Raw genomic sequence first — 18,893 nt, 5'->3', positions numbered from 1 at the left:
TAACTTACTTCCATTTGTTGTAATTTCATTTAGTTATTACATGTGAAATTCTGCATTTTAAAAAAATGTTTAAAATTACTATTAAAATGCCACCACCAAGTATTATTTTATAAAATATTTTTTAAACTGGTACTCAGATATACCAAAAATTATTACATGATGAATTACATTACAAATTTAATTGTATTTTCAGTTAATCCCCAGCATTGTTTACTCTAATAAAGTGTATATTATGAACCCAACATAAGCAATAGTACCCTTTATTATAATCACTGAGATAAAATAACTAAATTTAATTAATGCCAAAATAACATATAAAAGTCAAATATGTGGTTTATTTTACTTTATACTGGAAAATCAGATGTAATTTGTTGAGTTTTAAGAAATTATTTTTTTAATTTTTAAAGGATTTTATTTGTTTGTTTATAGTGAGGAAGAATGCCCAAATGGGGAATGGACCAGGGGAGAGGAGAGATAGAATCTCAAGCAGATTCCATGCTGAGTGTGGGGCCTGACACAGGGTCAATCTCCTGACCCTGAGATCATGACCTGAACCAAAATCAAGAGTCAGATGCTTAACCCACTGAGCTACACAAGTGCCCTTTATGACTTTATTTTTAGAGAAGTTTTAGATTTAAAATTGAGAGGAAGTTATGGAGATTTTTTCCATATTACCTCAAGCCACACACATGGAAAGCCTCTCCTATTACCAACAACACTCACCAGAATGGTACATTTTTTACCAAACACAAACGTATATTGACACATCATCATTACCCAAAGGCCATAATTACCTTTGAATGACTCTTAGTTTTGTACATTCCATGGCTTGGGATAAATGTATGATGACATATATCCATCATTATAATATCATACAGAGTATTTTCACTGCCCTAAAAATCCTCTGTGCTCCACCTATTCATCTCTATCTCCCTTTTGCTGCTACCCTAAGCAACCACTGATCTTTTATTGTCTCCCTAATTTTGCCTTTTCCAGAATGTCCTATAATTAAAATCGTGGGGTAGATAGCCATCTGCGATGGACTTCTTTCACCGAGTAAGATGCATTTAAGGTTCACCTATGTCTTTTCATGACTTGACAGGTTATTTCTTTTTAGCTCTGATTAAGATGGCTTTGTTTGGATGGACCACAGTTTATTCATCCATTCACCTAATGAAGGGTTTCATGGGCTTCAAATTTGGGCAAGTATAAATAAAGCCACTGTAAACATCTATGTGCAGGTTTTTGTGTGATGTAAGTTTTCAATTGCTTTGGATAAATACCAGTGAACAATTGCTGCATCAGATATCTTCCAAAGTAGCTGCACCATTTTGCATTTCCAATCATTATTGTTTCAAATATTTTTTTTCTGTTCCTTTTACTCTTTTTTTTTCTTTTGGTATTTTTGTGTATGCTATACACAAATACCATGTTGCAGTACAGGTTTTGGACTTTCCAGGTTTTTTTTTTTTTTTTTTTTCAGTCATTGTTCTCTTTACTTTTCAATTTTTGCTCATTCTATTGAGGATTCTATCCTCTAGCTCAGAGTCTTTCTTTACCTGTGTCCAGTCTATTAGAAAGCCTACTGGAGGCATTCTTTATTTTTGTGTGGTTTTTAATCTCTAGAATTTCTTTTTGATTATTTCTTAGTATTTCCATCTCTCTGCTTACTTTGTCCATCTGTTCTTGGATGCTGCCCATTTTATTCATTAGATCCCTTAGCATATCAATCATAGTTGTTTTAATTTCCCAATCTGATGATGATGCCAACATCCTGCCATGTCTGGTTCTGATGCATGCTCTTTTTCTTCAAATTGTGGTTTTTACCTTTTGGTATGCCTTGTAATTTTTTCTTGATTAACTGGACATGATGTAAAGACTAAAAGGAATTGCTATAAATAGACATTTAGTAATATGACAATAAGGTGTGAGAGGAGAAAAATCATTCTATGATCCAATAATTATATCTCGGGGTTTGTTTTGCTTTGTTTTTATAAGCCTATGCCTATGGACTATGAACTTCACAAGTGTTTCTCAGGGTTTGTTTGTTTGTTTGTTTGTTTGTTTTCTTCCATTTTTAGGTAGGTCAGGATCGATAGAGTGGGCTAAAGTTGGATATTTCTCTTCCCCCTGTGGAAAGCTACAGCCAGCTGGAGTTGGTTGTTTCCCTTTCCCAGATCAATTAGGCTCTGACAATACTTCCAATATTCCCAGCAGGTTAGGCTCTATTTAACTAGTTTCCTCTGAGGCCAGATCATCCTAAGAATGCAATGCTCTGGTATTATTTAAAATGGTTCCCTTTGCTAAGGTTCTATCAGAAGCCTGAGGGGATTTTATCTGACATTTATGGTGGGAACCTGGTTGGGCTCCTGGAGTTAAATTTCACAATATCATGGAAGGCCCCTTGGATGCGTTCCCCTGGGATTTTCAACTCTCAGAGTTGTCCTCACTGAGCCTCCAGCAATTCATCAATTACAGCATAGATTTCCTACTCTGGCACTGGATCCTGCAATGGTTCTTTTTTTTTTTTTTTTTTTTTTTCAAGATTGTATTTATTTATTCATGAGAGACACAGAGAGAGAGGCAGAGTCATAGGCAGAGGGAGAAGCAGGCTCACTGCAGGGAGCCCAGTGCTAAATTCTATCCCAGGACCCTGGGATCACAACCTGAGCCAAAGGCAGACTTTCAATCACTGAGCCACCCAGACAGCCTTCTGCAGTGGTTCTGCTTCCAAGTATCTGCTCCAGTAAACAGAGTCTGCCTGTATTTGCCTGTTTCTTCCATTTGATGGCAGCAGTTTTTCCTGCATCCCACCTTCTTCCAAGGATAGAAGAGTTCATTTTTCAGTCGGTTGGGTTTTTTTTTTTTTTTTTTTTACTTGTTGGGATGGAGTGGCCATCTCCAAACTTCTTATGTGCAAAAGTAGAAATGAGAAGTCCATTCGTTGTTCTTTAAAGAGAAAAATTCTATACAACAATCTAAAAATATTATTCCATTAGTCCTATAATTCAAATAGGCTTTGGGAAAATGCATGTTGCTTAATTTATTATAGAAAAGTACCTCAGAAAAAAACAGTCTTCATTCCTTAAATGGGAAACTCGACATATGTATTTGCATTAACATAGATGTAATGCTCCAAATAAGTTTGCAAGAATAATCATGAATGAAAATTTACTTTCAGTAGCACAAATTGTGAATTTTGTTTGTGAACTTTCAAGCCAAACATAGGCAAAATGGAAGAGGAGAAGTGAGGTTGTGGATGATATTTCTTGGGATGTATTACCCTGCTGGATTATAAATCAGGCCATCTTTACGCATTAGATAATTTAAAACTAAAATCAGCTTAATAGCTAAATGTTGCTATTTGAATTATAGGCTTCTAAAATAAAGACATGGTAAATTCACAGTTTATAAAGTGCTATGTGAAATAGGATGTCAACCCAGATGGTCTGACTTGTAGAAGAGAGATTTATAATAAATAAACATCTTTATTAGAAGTGTTCCTAATAATTATTTTTCAATATAAGTAGCTTTAAATATTGCTTCAGAGGATGTGCAACTTGAACGGAGGCAGGTGGTTATTGGTACTGATATCATCGTGTGTAAAATTAAATATATCTTTGTTGATGTCCACGGATTTCTTAAAATATGTCCAGTTTTTTTTTTTGTCCTCAGGTAAGGATTTAACTTTCTGTTTCTATTTCCTTTAATATGTTGATTGTTCATAATTTCAGTTCTATATCTTTGAGCAAAAATAAGAATAGAACTTTTTCTCTTCTGTGTCAATATCAATCTAGTAGACCATCGCTTGAATTTATAACTATACGTCATAGACTCTCTATGTCTCTCAGTTCAGTGTTATTGGCTAATATTTGCATGGAAACACTTTTATTTTCAAAGATAAATAAAACATTAAACTACATAGGAAAAATCTATAATTGTATTCCAAATTCAATTAACTGTAACTGTATGTAGCTATTTGAGGAATTCACTATAATTTAGAAAGATTTGTCTGTCCTGGATATTGTTGGATTTAAGAGACTCATGCTGTATTCAGTGTGATGATGTTCTGCAACCTTGTACTTGTTCAGAACTAACTTGCATATTTAATCCACATTTTTGTTAATGTGTACAGTGACTGTCTAAAGATTCAAAAATATGCTGAATAAACTTGTGTAGAGAGAGAGCAAAGGGAAAAAGAAATGTTATTATAAAGAGACAGCAATTATTTAACAGCATGTTGATACTGTGGTGATCAGAGAACTATGGTTTAAGCATTTCACATAAAAAAAATCTAAGTAAATTTTTTGTTGTGTATGCATATGTGTGTGTGTTTTGCTATTTTAGTTATATTTTTGAAAAATAGGTTGGAGATTTGTAGTTAATGTATAAATTACCTACTGGGAAATAGCATTTCAGTTAGTATTTTTATATACAAAATCTAAATTTTCAGGCACAATTTGCTGGTGTTCAGCAGCAGAAAATGTCTACTATGTTAGTTTTAGAGTTCTACTGGGCTAGTGTCTTTCTTTATTGTTCTTTATATATTCTTTTTTTCAGACTAACTAATGAAAGATTTAGTAATTTCCAATATACCTTGAGACTAAATTCATAAGTTGATTATTTGGCAATTTTATTATTTTTTGATACTTTTGTACTTTTGCCCTATAAAATTTAAATGTACATCTTTAATTGAATTGTTTCAGTATTTATTCATACTTCTATTTATACATAAATATTAAACAAATGTTTTACTTCATTATGATAAAAATACCAAGAATTTAAAACACCTTCCAAAAATTGACACATAAAGGTGTTAAATTAATATTTGTAGGAAAATGACTTTCAGAGTCTTGGCAGCTTTTATTTGTTGTATGTGTATGTGTGTACATTGCAACTGTATGGACATTATACCATGGCCAGTATTCTGGAAGAATATTTTAATGTAATTATTTTATTTTTGTCCTAGAAATTATTAGTTTTTGTTTATAAAGCCAAAAATATTAATAAGATATATAGCCTTGAAAATGACTAAATTCCCAGTCAGTTCATAGGATTGAAATAGGCTGATAAAATAAATTTAATTTTTTAAAAGATTTTATTTATTATCCATGAGAGACACAGGGAGAGAGAGGGGGGGCGCAGAGACACAGGCAGAAGGAGAAGCAGACTCCAGGCAGGGAGCCAGAGGTGGTACTCGATCCCGAGTCTCCAGGATCAGGCCCTGGGCTGAAGGCGGCGCTAAACTGCTGAGCTACCTGGGCTGCCCAATTTAACGGTTTTTTTGTTTTGTTTTGTTTTGTTTTTTTTTTATTTAACGGTTTTTTAATTTTTTTTTAATATTGTCTAGGATGAGTTTGGGAAATATCTTTTGTAAAACTTCTTATTACTAGTAAAAAAAAAAAAAAAGCCTGAAAAGATGTGTTAAGGAAAGACTATATATGTATAATCTCTTTCTCCCCCTTCTCCTCACCCAGAACTATCCCACCACACACACACACACATACCCACACACACAGTTTCAGTGCTAAATATAGTAACTTCCCAGTTTTATTTTATTGTTATACATTTTGCTTTAATAAATTCTCATCACATTTGAGACTCATTTCTGACCCATATTTGTATAATCTAAGTTGAGTATTCGAATTATTAGCTTTTTTCCATAACCATTATGATTAAATTGGTTGAGAATAATATATTCCTTGTATTAGTACTGTAATTAATAGAGATTCACTGCAAATTTATTATTTTGAGATAAATAGGGTTTTCCATTATTTTTATTACAGCACTATTATTATTAGAGCATTATTTTATGTTATCGAAATTGTTAATTTAAGTCCACATGACATTGCTTCATCTTGATCTTATATGGTTTTCCTATTGTTCAAATTTTGCTAAGTTGATAAAGATGAATAAAAGAAATGAAAAAGGATTGTGGAGGTGGGGCATGATGGCGGAAGAGTGGGGTCCCCAAGTTACCTGTCCCCACCAACTTACCTAGATAACTTTCAAATCATCCTGAGAACCTACGAATTCAGCCTGAGATTTAAAGAGAGAACAGCTGGAACACTACAGTGAAAAGAGTTCAGGCTTCTATCAAGGCAGGAAGACGGAAAAAAAATAAAGAAATAAAAAAGCATCCAAGGGGGAGGGGCCCCGCGAGGAGCCGGGCTAAGGCCGGGGCGAGTGTCCCCAGGACAGGAGAGCCCCGTCCTGGAGAAGCAGGAGCTGCACCAATCTTCCCAGATGGAAAGGTGCTCACAGGGAACTCGGGCAGGATCCCAGGAGGGCGGGGATGCCCTCAGGCTCCCAGGGGCACTAACAGGGTAACTGCGCCCCAGGGGAGAGCCTGCCACACACTGCAGGCCAAGCTCCTTAAAAGGCTGGAGCGCTTGCCTGGCGGGCCCGGGAGCAGCTCAGGCGGCGGCTCAGGTGGTGGCTCCTTGCAGAGGGGGCTGTGTGGCCCCAGAGCCCAGGGCTCCAGGGGACAGAGCCCAAGATCCCACGCTCCCTCAGGGATAGGCAGAGGCCAGGAGGACACAGGGCGGCAAGGAGGTTCCTGCTGCCAGGTGGCCCTGAGCTATGCAGATTGGTGCCCCCCGCCCCCAGAGTATCCAAGCCCCTGCGGACTGGGAGCTGTGGTAGTTACTGCGGGAGCTGACTCCAGAACTGTTGTTGCTCCTTCTGGTGTCACCTTGTACCTGAGACTGAGCAGGGCCACCAGGGAGCAGGGGCCTCACAGAATAAACACTCGCACTGAGCCGTACACCGGGCAGGGGGCTGGGTAGCTCCCCCATGTACACACACCTGAGAATCAGCACAACAGGCGCTCCCCCAGAAGACCAGCTGGAAGAACAGAGGAAAAGCAACTTCTTGACCAAGCAGCCCTGGGAAGTTCCAGGGGAAGTCTAGGGACTTACAGTATATAGAATCAGAGGATACCACTCCTGGTTTTTTGTTTTCTGTTTGCCCCCCCCCCCTTTTTTCTCTCTTTTTCTCCTTTTTCCAGTACTTGTTTTTAGCCACTCTGCACTGAGCAAAATGACTAGAAGAAAAAACTCACCACAAAAGAATCAGAAACAGTCCTCTCTCTCACCAAGTTGCAAAATTTGGATTACAAATTCGATGTCAGAAAGCCAATTCAGAAGCACAATTATAAAGCTACTGTGGCTCTAGAAAAAAGCATAAATGATTCAAGAGACTTCATGACTGCAGAATTTAGATCTAATCAGACCAAATTAAAAATCAATTAAATGAGATGCAATCCAAGCTGGAGGTCCTAATGACGAGGATTAACAGGGTAGAAGCACAAGTGAGTGACGTAGACGACAAGTTGATGGCAAGGAAGGAAACTAAGGAAAAAAGAGAAAAAATTAAATGATCATGAGGATAGGTTAAGGGAAATAAATGACAACCTCAGAAGGAAAAATCTACGTTTAATTGGGGTTCCAGAGGTCGCCGAAAGGGACAGAGGACCAGAAAGTGTATTTGAATAAATCATAGCTGAGAACTTCCCTAACTTGGGAAGGGAAACAGGCATTCAGATCCAGGAGATAGAGAGATTCCCCCCCCCCCTAAAATCGATAAAAACCATCCAACACCTCGATATTTAATGTTAAACTTGCAAATTCCAAAGATAAAGAGAAGATCCTTAAAGCAGCAAGACACAAGAGATCTCTAACCTTTATGGGGAGAAGTATTAGGTTTACAGCAGACCTCTCCACAGAGACCTGGCAGGCCAGAAAGGGCTGGCAGTATATATTCAGAGTCCTAAATGAGAAGAACATGCAGGCAAGAATACTTTATCCACCAAGGCTCTCATTCAGAATAGAAGGAAAAATAAAGAGCTTCCAAGATACGCAGAAACTGAAAGAACATGTGACCACCAAACCAGCTCTGCAAGAAATATTAAGGGGGACTCCATAAAAGAAAGAGGAAGTCCAAGGAAATAATCCACAAAAACAGGGACTGAATAGGTATCATGATGCCACTAAATTCATATCTTTCAATAGTAACTCTGAACGTGAATGGGCTTAATGATCCCATCAAAAGGCACAGGGTTTCAGACTGGATAAAAAAGCAACCGATCTATTTGCTAAAAGACACATTTTAGATGTAAGGACACCTACAGCCTGAAAATAAAAGGTTGGAGAACCATTTACCATTCAAGTGGTCCTGAAAAGAAAGCAAGGGCAGCCATCCTCATATCAGATAAATTAAAGTTTATCCCAAAGACTGTAGTAAGAGATGAATAGGGACACTCTATCATACTTAAAGGGTCTATCCAAAAGAGGACTTAACAATCATGAATATTTAATGCCCCAAATGTGGGAGCTGCCAAGGATATCAATCGATTAATAACTAAAGTTAAGACATACTTAGATAATAATACCCTTATACCTGGAGACTTGAATATGGCACTTTCTACAATTGATAGATATTCTAAACACAACATCTCCAAAGAAACAAGAACATTAAATGATACACTGGACTAGATGTATTTCACAGATATTTACAGAAATTTACATCCAAACTCAACTGAATACACATTCTTCTCAAATGCACATGGAACTTTCTCCAGAATAGACCACATACTGGCACTCTAATGAGGTCTTAAACCAATACCAAAAGATTGGGATCGTCCTCTGCATATTTTCAGACCATAATGCTTTGAAACTGGGACTAAACCACAGGAAAGAAATTTGGAAGGATTTCAATCATGTGGAGGTTAAGGACCATCCTGCTAAAAGATGAAAGGGTCAACCAGGAAATTAGAGAAGAATTAAAAAGATTCATGGAAACTAATGAGAATGAAGATACAACCGTTCAAAATCTTTGGGATACAGCAAAAGCAGTCCTGAGGGGAAAATACATTTCAGTGCAAGCATCCATCCAAAACCTGGAAAGAACTCAAATACAAAAGCTAACCTTGCACCTAAAGGAAGTGGAGAAGGAAGAGCAAATGAAACCTTCACCCAGAGAAGAAGACAGTTAATAGAGATTCGAGCAGAACCAATGAAATAGAGACCAGAAGAACTGTGGAACAGATCAACAAAACCAGGAGTTGGTCCTCAACAGAATTAATAAGATAGATAAACCATTAGCCAGCCTTATTAAAGAGAAGAGAGAAAAGACTCAAATTAATAAAATCATGAATAAGAAAGGAAAGATCACGACCAATACCAAGGAAATACAAACTATTTAAAAAACTTATTATGAGCAACTATACTCCAATAAATTAGGCAATCTAGAAGAAATGGATGCATTTCTGGAAAACCACAAACTACCAAAACTGGAACAGGAAGAAATAGAAAACCTGAACAGGCCAATAACCAGGGAGGAAATTGAAGCAGTCATCAAAAAACCTCCCAAGACACAAAAGTCCAGGGCCAGATGGCTTCCCAGGGGAATTCTATCAAACATTTAAAGAAGAAACCATACCTATTCTACTAAAGCTGTTCGGAAAGATAGAAAGAGACGGAGTACTTCCAAACTCGTTCTGTGAGGCCAGCATCACCTTAATTCCAAAAACAGACAGAGACCTCACCAAAAAGGAGAATATTAGACTAATATTCCTGATGAACATGGATGCAAAAATTCTCAACAAGGTACTAGCCAATAGGATCCAACAGTACATTAAGAAGATTATTCACCATGACCAAGTGGGATTTATCCCCCGGACACAAGGCTGGTTCAACACTCATAAAACAATCAACATGATAGATCTTATCAACAAGAGAAAAAACAAGAACCATATGATCCTCTCAATAGATGCAGAGAAAGCATTTGACAAAATACAGCATCCATTCCTGATCAAAACCCTTCAGAGTGTAGGGATAGAGGGAACATTCCTCAACATCTTAAAAGCCATCTATGAAAAGCCCACAGCAAATATCATTCTCAGTGGGGAAGCACTGGGAGCCTTTCCCCTAAGATCAGGAACATGACAGGGATGTCCACTCTCACCACTGCTATTCAACATAGTACTAGAAGTCCTAGCCTCAGCAGTCAGTCACCAAAAAGAAATAAGAGGCATTCAATTTGGCAGAGAAGAAGTCAAACTCTCCCTCTTCACAGATGACGTGATACTCTACATAGAAAACCCAAAAGACTGCACCCCAAGATTGCTAGAACTCCTACAGCAATTCGGCAATGTGGCAGGATATAAAATCAATGCCCAGAAATCAGTGGTATTTCTATAACAATGAGACTGAAGAAGGAGAAATTAAGGAGTCATTAATCTGGGTGCATTTACAATTGCACCCAAAAGCATAAGATACCTAGGAATAAACCTAACCAAAGGGTTAAAGGATCTGTACCCTAAAAACTACATTTCTGAAAAAACACTTCTGAAAGAAATTGAGGAAGACACAAAGAGATGGAAAAGTATTCCATGCTCATGGATTGGAAGAATTAATATTGTGAAAATGTCTATGCTACCCAGGGAAATTTACACATTCAATGCAATCCCTATGAAAATACCATGGACTTTCTTTAGAGAATGGGAACAAATCATCTTAAGATTTGTGTGGAATCAAAAAAGACCCTTAATAGCCAGGGGAATATTAAAAAAGAAAACCATATCTGGGGGCATCACAATGCCAGATTTCAGTTGTACTACAAAGCTGTGGTCATCAAGACAGTGTGATACTGGCCCAAAAACAGTCACATAGATCAATGGAACAGAATAGAGAATCCAGAAGTGGACTCTCAACTATAGGGTCAACTAATATTCAACCAGGCAGGAAAGACTATCCACTGGAAAAAAATCTCTTCAATAAATGGTGCAGGGAAAATTGGACAGCCACATGAAGAAGAATGAAACTAGACCATTGTCTTACACCAGACACAAAGATAAACTCAAAATGTATGAGAGATCTAAATGTGAGACAAGATTCCATCAAAATCCTGGAAGAGAACACAAGCAACACCCTTTTGACCTGGCCACAGCAACTACTTGCAAGATACATCCATGAAGGCAAGAGAAACAAAAGCAAAAATGAGTTATTGAGACTTCATCAAGATAAAAAGCTACTGCACAGCAAAAGAAACAGTCAACAAAACTAAAAGTCAACCTACAGAATGGGACAAGATATTTGGAATGACATATCAGATAAAGGGCTAGTATCCAAAATCTATAAAGAACTTACTAAACTCAACAGCAAAGAAACAAAGAATCCAATCATGAAATGGGCAAAAGACATGAACAGAAATCTCACAGAGGAAGACATAGACACGGCCAACAAGCACATGAGAAAATGCTCCGCATCACTTGCCATCAGGGAAATACAAATCAAAACCCCAATGAGATCCCACCTCACACCAGTGAGAATGGGGAAAATTAACAAGGCAGGAAACCACAAATGTTGGAGAGGATGCGGAGAAGGGGGAACCCTCCTGCACTGTTGGTGGGAATGTGAACTGGTGCAGCCACTCTGGAAAACTGTGTGGAGGTTCCTCAAAGAGTTCAAAATAGACCTGCCCTACGACCCAGCAATTGCACTGCTGGGGATTTACCCCAAAGATACAGATGCAGTGAAACGCCGGGACACCTGCACCCCAGTGTTTATAGCAGCAATGTCCACAATAGCCAATCTGTGGGAGGAGCCTCGGTGTCCATCGAAAGATGAATGGATAAAGAAGCTGTGGTCTATGTATACACTGGAATATTCCTCAGCCATCAGAAAGGACAAATATCCACCATTTGCTTCGATGTGGAGGGACCTGTAGGGTATTGTGCTGAGTGAAGTAAGTCAATCGGAAAAGGACAAACATTATATGGTCTCATTCATTTGGGCAATATAAAAATTAGTGAGAGGGAATAAAGGGAAAGGAGAGAACATGAGTGAAAATCTCAGTGAGGGTGGCAAAACATGAGAGACTCCTAACTCTGGGAAACGAACTAGGGGTAGTGGAAAGGGAGGTGGGTGGGGGGTTGGGGGTGACTGGGTAATGGGCACTGAGGGAGGCACTTGGCGGGATGAGCACTTGGTGTTAAGCTAAATGTTGGCAAATTGAACTCCATTAAAAATTTTTTAAAAAGGTAACAGGGAAAAAATGTTAAGGTTTATCACTAAGCAAAAAAAAAAATAAAGTATTTTAAGATTGTTGGTTAAATTATAAAGGAAGGTAAATTAAACAGAGGTACATTATAAAGAAGTGTCAACTGAAAAAGAATTTCAAAAATCAAAAGTTACTATTCCTAGGTATCTATTTGCTATTAGGTGCATATGTGTCTATAACTGTTATATCTCCTTCACGGATGAATTGAGACTTTTATCAATATATAATGTCCTTCTTTGTCTCTTGTAATAGTTTTTTGACCTAAAGTCTGTTTCTTATGATATTACTATAGCAAGTCCAGTTCTTTCCCAGTTCCTATTTGCATGGAATATCATCCTCTTTCATCCTTTCACTTTCAAACTATTTCGGTTTTGGTTTAATTTTCCTATGAGTGGGGAATACATTTCTTTGCATGCTTTATAATTTTTCGTTGAAACTTGAACATCTTGAATGTTATATTAATTTTAGAAGTCAGATTCTTCTTCCATCTCAGGATTTGTGGTTGCTGTCGCTTTCTTTGCCTTCTAATCAGTTGTTTGCTTAAGAACTTTTATAAGCTATATTTGGAAGGACTGTATTATTTGTTGTTTGTAGTCTCTGAAATCTCTGTTCCTTTATCTTTTTGTTAGCTAATGTTGACAGATTTATTTGAATTCTTAAAGCCAAGAACAAAAGCTCTTTTAGTCTTTGCACATTGGATATATGTTATAACATTCCTTTAACGCTTACATAGCCTGTTTACAACTCTGCCTTAATCTTTATTTCCTGCTTGTATGGAGCCTAAAGATCAGTCTGAGGTTGAAAGCTTAAGATCTTCTCAGGTCTTTTCTGAATGCACATTCTACTCTGGGCATGCACATAACTTTCTATATTCCCCAATATATATGTGAGATTTTTAGTGCTATGACTTTTCAAAGACTCTTCACAGATTTTCTTCCCAGGCTTTTGGCATGTCTATTATTGTTTCTCAAATTTCAATCATTTGCTCCATGCTGGAGTAGGTTATTCAGTTGCCTTTCAGAATTTTCAAGAAAAGGCCTCTCTGTAGTCACTTTTCTGCCCTGAGAGATTTCTGAATCAGATGAAACCAAAGCAAGTACTTTTGTCAGTCCTTCAGGCGGCCACTAGACAAATTAAGATATATGAGCAATTCTTTGTGAACAAAATATCTTTTGCTCCCTCTGTATCAGGGTGCCAGGAACATGGGTTGCCATCTTCAAGATCACTGTTGATCTAGGAGCAGGGTAAAACAAAGGCAACTGAGGGCTCTCCAACTGTTTTTAAGATGACTTCTTTATTAATTGTTTAGTTGGTCACTATAAACCTCTGGCTTTATTTACAGAATTCCAAAGTTTAATTTTAATCATTTTTGCTCATTTTTTTTTACCATATTTGTGGAGGGATAGCTCCTTGAGCTAAATGCCCCAACATTTTCATGGAAAATTTTATACAAGCTACTAACATACTAAAATTCCTTACCATTTGAAAGAAATACCAATAAATTATTTAATACCTCTGTGGATTGTGTGTGTGTGTGTGTGTGTGTGTGTGATTATATTTTCCAGTCTTCATCACTTTCTAATATATTCCTATAAAATGTTTTAGCTAGACATATTTAATTAAAGTAACTATATCATCAAAATAAAAATAAATAAGAGGTCAAATTATATCATTTAAATTGCTTCTGGAAAGATATAAGATGTTTATAATATCCGACTTTCACTTAAGCTTGGATCTGTCCAACATTAAACAAAATTTTCATAAATGCTACTTTAGTTTCACACTCTTTGCCAAAATATTAGATGATTAAAATAAAGAGACTAGTATAAGAAAGATACTTACTGGGATGCCTGGGTGGCTCAGCGGTTGAGCATCTGCCTTTGGCTCAGGGAGTGATCCGAGAGTCCCAGGACAGAGTCCCACATCGGACTCCCTGCAGAGAGCCTGCTTCTCCCTCTGCCTGTGTCTCTGCCTCTCTCTATCTCTCTGAGTTTCTCATGAATAAATAAATAAAATCTTTTTTTTTAAAGAAAGATATTTACTTAACATCTATGGAATTCAATAATTTGGAACATGAAGTCTCAGTTTTGTTTTCTAATCCATCTCTGTGGGCTTATCATCTTCAGGGCCCCCCAACAAATTGCTTGCAAGTTTGTCCCCAGAACCTTAAGGCCAAAATTTGAAGGATATAAAATTGAATAATATAGGGCCTATAGTCATTAAGAAAATTCAAATGCAGTAGGGGGAAATAAGATACATCAAAATATTTATTTCCAATATAATACAGTGAGCAATGTAGATAGATGTATGTACACGATTCTATGGGAGCACAGATTAGCATTTGACATAACCTGGTGTTTGGAGCAATGCTGCTTAATACTTTACTTGAAAGGTGAATCTTGAATTACTGGAAGGTCAGTACAAGCAGAGGGCAGCATGAGAAAGACACAGAGACACAAACTAGGATTACATTTGTAAGAAAAGAAACTATCACTAGAGAAAATCAAAAGTGGACCATTGCTAATGAGGAGAAATAACAGGGATGGCAGTAAACCAAAGTTGTATGGATAGCAATATTACTTCTTTTAGGGGGAAAAAAGACTTCATAATGATTCTTTATGCCTTCCTAAATTAACGTTGTTTATCTGTTACTTGAAGTGAAAACTCAGAATGGTAATTATTAGAGAAGTGAGAACTGAGATATAAAGGTCATTGTCTGCTTTAATTCTAACACAATATGCTCACTCACTAGAGCTATGCATAAAGATAACTTTCTCAGTCAGGATTTTGCCTGAAAATTACTGCAATTACATATCTGAGGAGCCATAACTGAGCCATAACTCTGGACAATGACACAAATAAAGTAAAAGCTCATTGGTATGTGTTAACCATATGTGTGATTCTGTCTTCTTTTCCATTTATTTAAGAAAAAAAATGTTTTCCTTTTTTTACTGTAGGATTTTTGAGATCCTTGATATAACTCCACCTATTTTTTAATTTAAATTTTTGAAGATAATTCCGACTAAAGTATAATATTAAATGATTGAAGAGCAAGATTAGATATACCACGAAAAGAAACATTTTATCAACATTTCTTACAAAAACTTGCAATTCTTTTTAAAAAGTCTTTATCTTAGAATTATTTCTGGTGATTCTTAATTTATATCCTTTAGATATTTTTATGTCCTGAGCTATACATTTGGATATAAGAAAGTACATGGATCTCCCTTTCATCAAAAGTAATTGAATTTTGACTCCAAAATCTTTTATGTGTTCAAATTAGAAAGCATATGATGAATAAATAACTTCTATATCTCTGTATCAGGATTGAGGGTAATTCTTACATTACATATAAAAGATGGATTAGAATCAAAATCTAATTGTAATATTTGGGTTATGTCCACATTATTTCTGTAAAACTTAATTTGGGGAAAATATAAAATCCATTCTAAACTGTTCATGCCATCGGTAGTCATTCATAGTGCTAGGATCAATTTCTTATGATGATTTTTCCATCTTTATATTTTAATCTACTGTTTTCTATATTCAGCATATTCTCAACCAATCCTCAACTCCTAGCAGTTCTTTAGTTTTCATCTAATCCTGACTTTTTTTCTGCTTTTCACCTCAATTTATCTTCTTTAGCTTTTCACAGTTCTCCTTGGGCATCTGTATCCTCTACTTTTTATATCCCATAGATAGCATTTCACAAATATCAATACTATGAATTTGAAAATTTGATATTTTCAATCTGTCACACTTTTATGTACTAGCATGTGTTCTCAAGTTGTTTCCTGCTATATCTGTTCTGAAGTTGTTAACTTCTGAATCAGTCGGATTATTTTAACTAAATGAAAAAGGAAAATAACAAAAATTATCTTAATAATTGAGTTTATTTTGTCTCACCAAAGAGAAAATATGGAGTGATGACTGGCTCTACAGCTGGTCAATGTTACAGCTAAGCAACATGGTTAGGGATTCCAGTTCTTGCGATCATTTCATTCTGCCACCCACAGCGTAGGCTTCATGCTAAGACTCATTCCTTTCCTAATTATAGGATATTTGTGAGTCTCAGATGGGTAAAATGTTCTCATTCACAGTTTTTAAGGCAATATATTTGTTTTAGTCCATTCAGGCTGCTATAACAAAATATCATAAACTGAGTGGATTACAAACAACAGAAATTTATTTCTCACAGTTCTGAAGGCTGGGAAGTTCGAGATCAAGGCTCTGGCATATTCATAGTGTAGTGAAAGCTCACTTCTTAGTTAATAAATGGCGCCTTTTTGCTTTGTCTTTACATAGGAAAAGGAGGAGGCAAGCTCCTGAACCTTTTATAAATGCAATCACCTTCCAGTGGCCCAACTCAATACTACCACCTTGGGGTTAGCATTTTAAAATATAAATTTGGTGGAGACACAAACCTCAGATAATAGTACTATTATTAGTACTATCATCAGATAATATTACTCTTATGGTACTGAAAGAAGTTTTCCATGTCTCGTGCACCAGGTTAGACTATGTGTCTATTCCTGGACAAGTCTCTACTGACAGAAGAATGCCATTAAAGAATAACCTTAGACCTATATTCCCCATAAAACAGAGGAAAACAACAAACAAACAAAAAACAACCCTGTCCAGAGACATCGGGTAACCACAATTCATCTATAATCACCAAGGTCCAACCAAAAAAGAGGTACTCTAAATTCTTTTTTACAATAAATTAGAATGCATTAAATTTAAGAAATCAACTACAATGTTCACTTTAATTGCCTCAGAGACTGGAGCTGGTCAGGGTGATAGGTTAAGATGTCTTAAAATTTGAAATTTCTAATCTTTGTGATATAAAATATATTATTAAGATAGAACTACTTAGTCTTGTGAATTCAGCATAACATCAAAAACAAAAACCTTTTGTGGAAATTAGAAAATTATGCAATTTTTAAAAATGTGATAATTATGTTAGAAATATAGAATGTCTTTAACTTATATTGCAGCAGGCTATATATTGCAAGAGATTAGAGAAAACATAATGTCTGCTCTTTGTCTATAACAGTATACAAACCAAACTGGAAGAGACGTTGCTTTTCCGGAAAAATGATAGAATTAAGACTATTTCTTGGTTAAAAACAAAGGAAACTTGACAAGTAGGAATATCAAAAACAAAACAAAGACAACAATACTCTTACTTGAATATATACTTGTATAATGCCTAGTGATCATATTATCTTAATAACTATTTAAAAATTGCAGATCTCTATTTTTCCTTACCTGATCTTTATTAGGAAATGGTGTTGTATCAGTCTGTTGTTATCAGTTGGATAATGGCACTAGTGATGATGGAGCAGCTTAAGTGTTCTGGGTGCACACAGAAAACAATGGAGAAAAAATAGAAATAGATTATGTTAAAATGATAGTTTAGTATTCCAGACTGCTTCATAAGAATTTCCTTAAAAACTCAAATTTTAAATACAGCTATTATGGTCATGTATTATGTAATACTGAAAATTTCACTACACATTGTCTCTTTACTTTGGTTACCATTTTTTAAGCACCCTTTCCACATCTACCATTTGAAGTTCTAGTATGAAGAGTTAGGTGGCAATATCAATATAGAAAATGGTTACTTATGCCCTGAGTAAATGAGTAAATTTGCTTCAATTTTCTCATCTTTTGACAGAATGGTGGCTGAGATGATATAAATGCTGATTAATGTGCTATCCCCTAGAGAGACAAGAAAAGTAAACTTGGGGGGTCAATATTTTTTTGTTCATTACCCAAGAGAATATAAAGTAATTTACACTTGGGTTGCTTTCAGCATGTAGTCTCACAATAATTATCCAAAGTTAAGCAAGAAAAAAAATTATTTCAAATTTAGGTAGTCAGAAATAAGAAGATGTAATGCCTTGAAAATTCCCTGAAGCAGGGTAAAATATGGCTTAGCCAGATGGAAAAGGAAAAAAAATCTATAAATGCTAATTTATATATGAAAAGAAAGCTGAATACTACTTTTTTTCTTTTTGTATTTAGTCAACCTGAAAATCTATACATATATTTTTATTTAATATATAATATTTTATTTCTTTTTAACATACACTCTAAAATCACTTATGTAAATGCAGATGCTTATATAAAAATATATATTTAAAGTGACTAAAAATTAAGTTTGTTTTAATATTATTAGAATTAATAAAAACAATTATAAAATGAAATGACCTTTTCCAAAGTTACTTGGTACATACTGTCTGAGAAAAATTTCTTTGCCTCAGTCAACATAAGAGACTTCAAATTCCAAATAAGATAAACACATTTTATCTTACTCCTCCCTCTAATCACACACACAAACCCCCTAGACAGAACCCATAAATTACTCATAAGGAGATGCTGAGAGATCAAGAAAAAGAAAGAAGACTAGGCTAAGTTAGGTCTGGTTTAAGACTCAAGGAATGAGCTAGAGGTTTGGTCCCTGGGAGTATTTTTCATGCCTCTCTAAATATTCCAACCTGAGCATCAGAAAAATGCACACCCATAAATTCCAACAGACACAAACAAAAAAACAGACCCAAATGAAAGTTCTTTCTCCATCCAAAGGACCCAGAAAAGAGGTGATGCCACTTTACAACAACCCTGTATTTATACATACTAATGCTAAAAGTAAACACCACTAAAAATACCATGTCACCCTCCCCCATATGTATGGGTGCCATAGTGGCAGGGCCAGTGAGTGGAACCTTGTCTTTCAACTCCTTTCCCATCCAAACAGCAAAAGGTAGTATATTTTCTTCACTTTCTTGCCTGTGGACAATCTCTGACTTTTAACACCACCTTTG

At 36.0% G+C, this 18,893-nt stretch overlaps 1 long non-coding RNA gene across 4 annotated transcripts in view; it reads right to left on the bottom strand.

The window, feature by feature from the left end:
• Positions 1-18,893, bottom strand: part of LOC144307188 (uncharacterized) — a 130,524-nt gene that overhangs the window by 47,672 nt on the left and 63,959 nt on the right. For 2 of the 4 annotated variants that reach the window (XR_013374124.1, XR_013374127.1), the window contains 2 exons: positions 17,335-17,421; positions 12,243-13,296 (listed from right to left, as the gene is read on the bottom strand). This is a non-coding gene — a long non-coding RNA (uncharacterized LOC144307188). Of the gene's footprint in view, positions 1-12,242; positions 13,297-15,909; positions 16,111-17,334; positions 17,422-18,893 lie in introns of those variants that run through there. The other 2 variants (XR_013374126.1, XR_013374125.1) reach the window with 2 other exon arrangements.

The sequence above is a fragment of the Canis aureus genome, chromosome 38, assembly GCF_053574225.1.
Source record: "Canis aureus isolate CA01 chromosome 38, VMU_Caureus_v.1.0, whole genome shotgun sequence".
NCBI classification, from domain to species: Eukaryota; Metazoa; Chordata; class Mammalia; order Carnivora; family Canidae; genus Canis; species Canis aureus.
This window is presented reverse-complemented; position numbering and strand designations above follow the sequence as displayed.